Source organism: Lepidochelys kempii, chromosome 27 (assembly GCF_965140285.1).
Source record: "Lepidochelys kempii isolate rLepKem1 chromosome 27, rLepKem1.hap1, whole genome shotgun sequence".
Taxonomy (NCBI): Eukaryota; Metazoa; Chordata; order Testudines; family Cheloniidae; genus Lepidochelys; species Lepidochelys kempii.
In genome coordinates, this window is record NC_136406.1 from 3,367,583 (window position 1) to 3,375,302 (window position 7,720).

A 7,720-nucleotide genomic window follows, 5' to 3' on the forward strand; every position below is an offset into this window, starting at 1 on the left:
GCCAGGAGCTTTAGCAAAACCATAGCCAGAGAGACAGGCAGATCATCTGGCTGAAACACCCACTGGTTCCTGACTCATCTCTAAATCACTGTCCTTTTACGTCCATTTAGGTTTAATTAAATGAATATTGTCTCCCGTACTGGCCAACACTGTTCCCTCTAAGCTGTGCATGTGTGTGCTTGCACACAGATCCTAAACCCCATGCACACAGATCCTAAACCCCTAAACCCCCGTGTGAAACACCGCGTGCACAAACATTTCCACAGAAGCACAATAATTTGCACAGAAGAAATTTTTTGCGCACACGGCTTGTCAAAAATTAGAGGGAACATTGCTGGCCAATGGTCATATAATTGCCTGGAAGAAAAGGCTCTGAGCTTTCCTTTTTGTTCTCACCCTCAATGACCCCGTGTTAATACCCACCTGTCCCTGGAGAGCTCATCAGCGCCACCCTTGCGAAGGCCAGAGGGGTTACCTCTGCTTCACCGCCAGCCCTGGGGCTGAAGGGACATTGTGCAATGCTCTCCCTGGCCAGCAGTGCACTGAGCTAGGCCCAGGCTGGCTGGCTGGCCCCCAGACAGATCGATTAGTAGAAACATATTCACTGAAGATTAACAACCAAACAAGGAATGAAACAGCTGCTGAGTCTCAATGAATGTGGTTTTAATCATCAACTGCTATTACTATGCTAACAAATAATTCCCTGGTTAAATCGACACGTGTTGCCCGACTGCTGCTGACTGCGCCCCCGGAATCCCAGGTGAGCAAAGTCCTGGTGCACGACACGCCCGCTGTGTGCAGGTCGAATGCACCTGGTGCATAGCACTGCTGGACGCTCCAGGCCAGACCTGTCAGAATACACCTGCGGGCTCCTGAACTGGCCGCACATCCCAGTGGAACGGACCTGCCGTGCTGCCCAGTATGTCCTGTTCTGCACTGATCCGATGGAACCATGACGGTCCCCAGACCCAAGTCTGTGCAGCCAGCCCATTGGGAGTTACCTCCCAGGGCAGTTTGCAGCTGACCCTGCTCTAAGCTGTGTTTGGGGGCGAGGGGTTCTGGCCCCATCCCCACCCGCACCTGCCCCTGGAAGTGCCCAGGTTGGGAAGCTCTTTGGATTGGATGTGTTTGCGAGGCCCCCTTTCCCACCTGGCCCAGGGAGATGCCGCAGAATAACTCAGCCCTCATCTGTCTGCACCACCCAACTCCTTTCCTGCTGGCAGCAGGGAACGGAGCTCCTGGCCTCAGCAGGAAGGCCCCTAATCCTGCTTCAAGCCCCTGGGATGTTCAGGGCATTTCAGCAGCAACTCACCTTGGGAGTGGGGGTGTCCCTCAGTCAGCCCAAAAGTGCAGTCATTAGGAGCAGCCAAACTTTGCTTTTCTCGGGGGGCTGGGGGGCTTTGGGTTCAAATTCAGACCCTGAGGAGGCCATGACTAGGGACACCTGGACCTGCCAGCTTGGGAAACAGTTTCTGGGGAGTGGCTCCCCAAAAGACCCATGTCATGTCCTTGGGGTGAGGGTGGAATGAAATCTTGTGCATGGGAGGGACTCCCCAGTGGGGGGAGGCAGGTAAGCACAAGAGTGGGCCAGTTGTTGTCCACACCCACTGGCGGTAGGGCAAGGAGTGAGAGGCTTAATCTGCAGCCAGGGAGAGTTAGGTGAGCTAGTAGGAAAAGCTTTCTGACTCTAAGGACAGTTGAGCCCTGGACCAGGCTCCGCAGGGCAGTGGGGAGTCCCCATCACTGCAGGTGTGTAAGAACAGGCTGGACAAACCCCCGTCAGGGAAGGGCCAAGAGGTTTACTTTGTCCTGCCTCAGTGCAGGGAGCTGGACACGCTGCCCTCTGGAGATCCCTTCCAGCCCCACATCTCTGTCAGCAGGAAGCCTGAAACAAGGGCTCAAAGAGGTGTAAATGGCCTCCTTCACCTCAGCTTAGCTGGCGTCATTGTTAACCATTTCATTGCTGTTCAGAGCAGGCGAGAAAGGAGGAGGAGGAGGAGCAAGCCCTGAAGATCTGCACCATCTACAAAGAGGTGAGTTGGCTCAGTGTCGCAGGGAGCTGGGGCGGGTATGTCCTGCCAAGCACACATGCTCCTCAGTGTGGGCAGGAGGAACAGGGTGACACAAGCCAGAGAAGCTTTCCAGGCAATCACGGGTTTGAAGCCTCAAACCTGCATATCTGCATATCTGCTGCAGAGGTCTGAGCTTCCCCTGCCTAGCGGGGAAAGGGGAGGGGTAAATCCACAGGCAGTCTCCAGACGGATTTGGGGAGACGGGTAGGGCCAGCCCTGATTTGCGGGGTCCTGGGCAAAGGGACCATCCATTTCAGACCAGGTTCCCTGCAACACCCATAACTACTGCCCCACCCCTACCTCCCGTGGCTGCCTCCTGACTGCCTAAGATTCACCCAGGCTGTAGGGACTGCCTGTGTGTGAGGCTCTGCACGCACCCTAACCCCTGGATGCCCTGCCCCCCAGGGCAATGCCCCGCCTGAGCTAGGTGCCCAGGCTCTAGGGTGACCAGATGGCCCGATTTTATAGGGACAGTCCCGATATTCAGGGCTTTTTCTTATATAGGCGCCTATTGCCCCCACCTCCTGTCCCAGTTTTTCACACTTTCTGTCTGGTCTCCCTACTAGGCTCCCCACCCACTGTGTAGGGCAAGGTAGGGACGACGCTCCCCAGGGGTCTCCAGGCTTGTGAGCACCTCGCTCCCATCTGCCCTTAGCGTGAAGAAGCCTTAGCTGGGCCTGCCGGGGTCAGCTCCCCAGCTCCCCCAGCCACAGGCAACACAAGCCCTGCCCGCTAGGCCTCGCAGGCCCTGCCGTCTCTCTCCAGGTTAGCGATAGACACGGCCCACCCCCTAGCCCGCCCTGGAGTATCCAGCCCCTGGCCCATTGGAGACTCACAGTAGTCACAGATTCCGGGCTCCCGGAGAAGCCGTGCACCCCTGCTTATCACTTTCACTCCAGCTCGGTCCTTTGCTTCACGCAGGGCACTTAGATACGTCTATAGTGGAAACAGGGAGACGTTTATCGAACAAAGGGCAGAGGTTCAAATGACAGCACATAGCCGTATTGGAAAAAAATACATATCAAATAAAATCAACCCGCATTCTAGAGCCTAGGCTTGCTTAACTGCCACTTTCCTGCCTTCCCGAGCAATGCTCACCCGAAGTGTTACAGCCGGGCCAGGCTGGGGTCTCCCGTTCACAAGACAGCCTTGCTATCACTGGCCTCCTTGGTGAATGACCCAGGGATGGGTGCAGCCCCAGATATACCCCAACAATCCACTGTCTTTAGCCGGTTTCAGAGTAGCAGCCGTATTAGTCTGTATCCGCAAAAAGAAAAGGAGGACTTGTGGCACCTTAGGGACTAACCAATTTATCTGAGCATCAGCTTTCGTGAGCTACAGCTCACTGCATCTTTAGCAGTGACCGGATTCCGTCCTGTTGTTTATTTCTTCCTGACAATTTCCTCTCTTGAAGATTTCACAATCTCTTCATCAGCATTTGGCTGAGTGTGCAACCAGGCGTCCACTGGGAGACACGCAACACCCACTACACACACAGCCAGACGGGAATAAATGCCTGTTCCTGCCTGCTTAAAAAGAACCTGCCCAAGACAAGTCAACCCCACCCTCCCGCCGCCCCATCACTGGCTGGAAGAACAGCATTTCCAGTATAGACACATCACTCCTGCAATATGAGCTGTATATGCGTTTCACCGTGACTGTGACGACTTCTGGCTCCCCGTGCCCCCCTTCAGTGAAGTGCTATCCGACCCAGGGCCCTTTGCCAGTCGGCACCCAGTGGGCCTGGGTCATGCGAGGCAACTACGACCGGGATTCTCAGAAGCGAGCCAGCTGGGCAGGGGTGAATTGCTGAGGAGAGGGGTGAGGCTTAAACCCCAATCCTCAAAGGTATTTCCCGTTGATCTGGACCTTCAGTACTTCACTGATGGGCTGGAGGGTGGCGCCTCCCTCTGCTTGGGATTCTCCATCCTTAACCCCCTCCTGCAACTCCTCTGGGCTCTCCCAGCTGAGCCCCAGCCTTTGTAAGAACTGGGAGAGAGATCGAGCCCTGCCCCGGACCACTCCCGGCATGTGGGAGACCTAGGGCTTGGCTACACTTGCAGATGTAGAGCGCTTTGAGTTAAACCCGCCTTGGGGGAGCGCAGCAGGGAAGCGCTGCAGTCTGTCCACACGGACAGGAACAAGCGCACCGGTGTGGCCACATTTGCAGCACTTGCAGTGGCATCGGGAGCGGTGCATTGTGGGCAGCCATCCCCCAGAGCACCTCTTCCCATTCGGGTGCTGTGGCTTATGGGAAGGGGGCAGGGGGTGCAGGGCACTCTGGGTCCTGTCCCAACGCCCCGTGATGCATCGGTTCGCATCCCAGCAATCCCTGGGCTTCCGTCCACATTTGGCGCCATCTGTCAACGTTTTTGCGCTGCGCGCTGTCTTCCCTTTCGGTCTGCGGGAATGGAGCCCGAACGGCGGAGGAGTCTGCTGACGAGTCTCGCCAGCACGTCACGTTTGGCGGTCGAGTTACTCCTTACGATCCAAAGTGACCGTGAGGAGTCCGACGATGATATCGACTCGAGTAACGCTTGTGGCATTCACGGACATGCTCACCGCCGTGGAACGCTGCTTTTGGGCTCAGGAACAAGCACTGAGCAGTGGGATCACATCATCAGGCACATCTGGGATAATGGGCAGTGGCTGCAGAACCTTCAGCTGAGAAAAGGCACTTTCATGGGACTGTGTGAGGAGCTCGCCCCCGCCCTGCGGCGCAAGGACACAAGATTGAGAGCTGCCCTGAGGGTGGAGAAGCGGGTGGCTGTTGCAATCTGGAAGCTGGCAACTCCAGACAGCTACTGATCAGTCGCTAACCAGTTTGGAGTGGGGAAGTTGACCGTCGGAATCATGTTGATGCAAATTTGCAGGGCCATTAATCACATCCTGCTCAGAAGAACCGTGACTCTGGGTAATGTGCATGAAATGGGTTTCCCTAACTGCGGAGGGGCGATAGATGGCACACATATTCCAATTCCGGCACCAGCCCACCTAGCCTCCGAGTACGTTAATCGGAAGGGGTATTTCTCTATGGTCTCCAGGCGCTTGTGGATCACCGTGGGCGTTTCATTGACATTAACGCAGGCTGGCCCGGAAAGGTGCATGACGCACGCATCTTTCGGAACACTGGCCTGTTCAGGAAGCTGCAAGATGGGACTTTCTTCCCAGACCAGAAGATCACCGTAGGGGAAATCGAAATGCCCATTGTGATCCTTGGAGACCTTGCTTACACTTTAATGCCATGGCTCATGAAACCCTACACAGGGAGCCTTGACAGCACCAAGGAGCGGTTCAACAACAGGCTGAGCCAGTGCAGAATGACTGTGGAGTGTGCTTTTGGCCATTTAAAGGGCCGCTGGCGCTCTCTGTATGGGAAGCTGGACCTGGCCGATGACAGCATCCCCGCGGTTATATCTGTGTGCTGTACCCTCCATAACATTTGTGAAGGGAAGGGTGAAAGCTTCACTCAGGAATGGAACTTGAAAGTTCAACACCTGGAGGCTGAATTTGAACAGCCAGAGAGCAGGGCTATTAGAGGAGCCCAGCGCGGGGCTGCAAGAATTAGGGATGCCTCGAGGGAGCAATTTGAGCCTGAAAGCCACCAGTAATGTCTGGTGCCCTGCACGGGCGTGAAGTGCAGTGGTTCCAATGTTAGTAGGAATCTGTGTTTGCTACACTGACTTGTGGTGCCTGTTGCTTTCCTGGGCTAAGTATCTTTTACTTTATGCAATAATAAAGAATGTTTTTAAAGCCAAAAAATCCATTTTTTGAAAAGAAAATCCATTTATTGAAAAGAAACACGACCGCTTGGGAAACAGAAAGGGCAAGGGGGTGGGGTGGGGAACGGTACAATCACAGATTTGCGTATGTCCTGTTCTCATACTCAGCCTTCCTGCCTGGAGTGCTGTGCAACGAGTGCTGCACTTCGGGCTGGCTCTACTGCCTGGTGACGGGGGCTGAGTGCAGTGGGCAGTTTGCAGGGCTGGGTGGTGAAGCTACCGGTGTTGGAGGCAGCTGGTGGCGGTAAGAACCGAGATGTTGGGGAAAGTGGGTTGGAGGTGACATGGGGGCACAAGGGAAGGAGTTTTGGGACAAGGGCGGCGGGGGTGGGGGGTCGGTGCTCTGCCTGCTGGCTACGAGCGCCTGGATCGGGTCCGCTTGGTGCTCCATTATGCTTATCAGCCGATCCGTGCTTTGCTGCCGGAGAACCGCGCTTTTGTGCCGGCGTGCCGCATTCTGCTGGCGGATCCTCCTCTCACTGTCCCGCGAGTCCGGGACTTTTCAATTTTCATGACTTGAATGCTGCATTACTTCAAGCAACATGTCTTCCTTGCTTCTACGTGGCCTCTTTCTGATTCTTTGAGTCTTTCGGCCGGTGATAACACGGAGGGCTGAGATCTCAAGGTTGCATCTGTAAAGGCAAAAGGCAACACTTGACAGAGGCAGCAGTGTTCACAGCAGACAGAGCAACGATTCCCCCGTACTTAAGGGCAAGCACAGTCTACACAATAGCATAATTTGCCCATCCCAAAGCAAGCGCACATAACCCACAGGAGCCCCCAAATGGTGAGTAAGCACAGGGGCAAGGGGGACTGATTGCCCTCTGGGTTACTGTGCCTTGGGGAGAGCCCCTACACTGAACACGGTCCCCACATTTTCCACAGGAGTCCGTCCTGGAAGGTTTCAGAGTAGCAGCCGTGTTAGTCTGTATTCGCAAAAAGAAAAGGAGGACTTGTGGCACCTTAGAGACTAACCAATTTATTTGAGCATGAGCTTTCGTGAGCTACAGCTCACTTCATCTTATGCTCAAATAAATTGGTTAGTCTCTAAGGTGCCACAAGTCCTCCTTTTCTTTTTGTAACTTGCAAGTGGAGCCAAGCCCCTAGTTTGCAGTCCGTGCTCTGCCTGATTGGGATCAGAGCCTTTAATCCAGGTCTCCTAGCCCCAGGGCATGCCTTGAGCTGCAGGGTATTCATAGAATCATAGAAACTCAGGGGGTCATCTAGTCCAATCCCCTGCTCAAAGCAGGACCAATCCCCAAAAGGAATTCCTTCCCTGACTGGGAATCGAACCCAGGCCGTGGCGGTGAGAGCGCCAAATCCTAACCACTAGACCACCAGGGAGGTGATAGCCTAGGGCAGGGCTCTGCCAAGCTCTCCTGCTGAAGTCATTCCACCTTGTACAAATAATTAGTGAGTCTTTGGAGCAGAGAGAGTGCAAATGAGGGGCTGTATCACCGGGGCTCAGGGCTGTGGCTGGAATGTGGGTTCCAATCCCTGCTCCAAATCAGGCAAAGTGGGGTAGCCCATGCCTGCTCCCAGCTGCCTTTTGTGGGGGCTGGATGCGCTCAGAGCTCAGGCTCCACTGGCGAGATAGCCGGGGGACAGGACACCCAGTGTGAGAACCCTGCTCCCCTGGGGGCTCCAGGCAGCTCCTTAGCTGCGGGGTTGGCCAGCAGCTGAGCTTAAATGTTCGACGTAGGCAACTAAAGAGTGTTGCAGGTCTAGCCCCATGGGAGTTCGCCCTGAGCTGGGGAGGTGGCGGGTTGCGTGAAGCAGAGGGCTCCCAGAAGCGTGCAGGGGGCCCTGTACAGCCGCACGGGTCACCCACTCTGCTGTCGGGGCATGGGGAGGCTGGTGGAGCCC

The 7,720-nt window shown here is 55.3% G+C and overlaps 1 non-coding gene across 1 annotated transcript; it reads right to left on the reverse strand.

The window, feature by feature from the left end:
- Positions 1 to 7,126: 7,126 nt before the first annotated feature.
- On the reverse strand, positions 7,127 to 7,198 carry TRNAE-CUC (transfer RNA glutamic acid (anticodon CUC)). The gene has a single exon. It is a non-coding gene; the product is annotated as a tRNA-Glu (tRNA).
- Between the last annotated feature and the right edge of the window lie 522 nt (positions 7,199 to 7,720).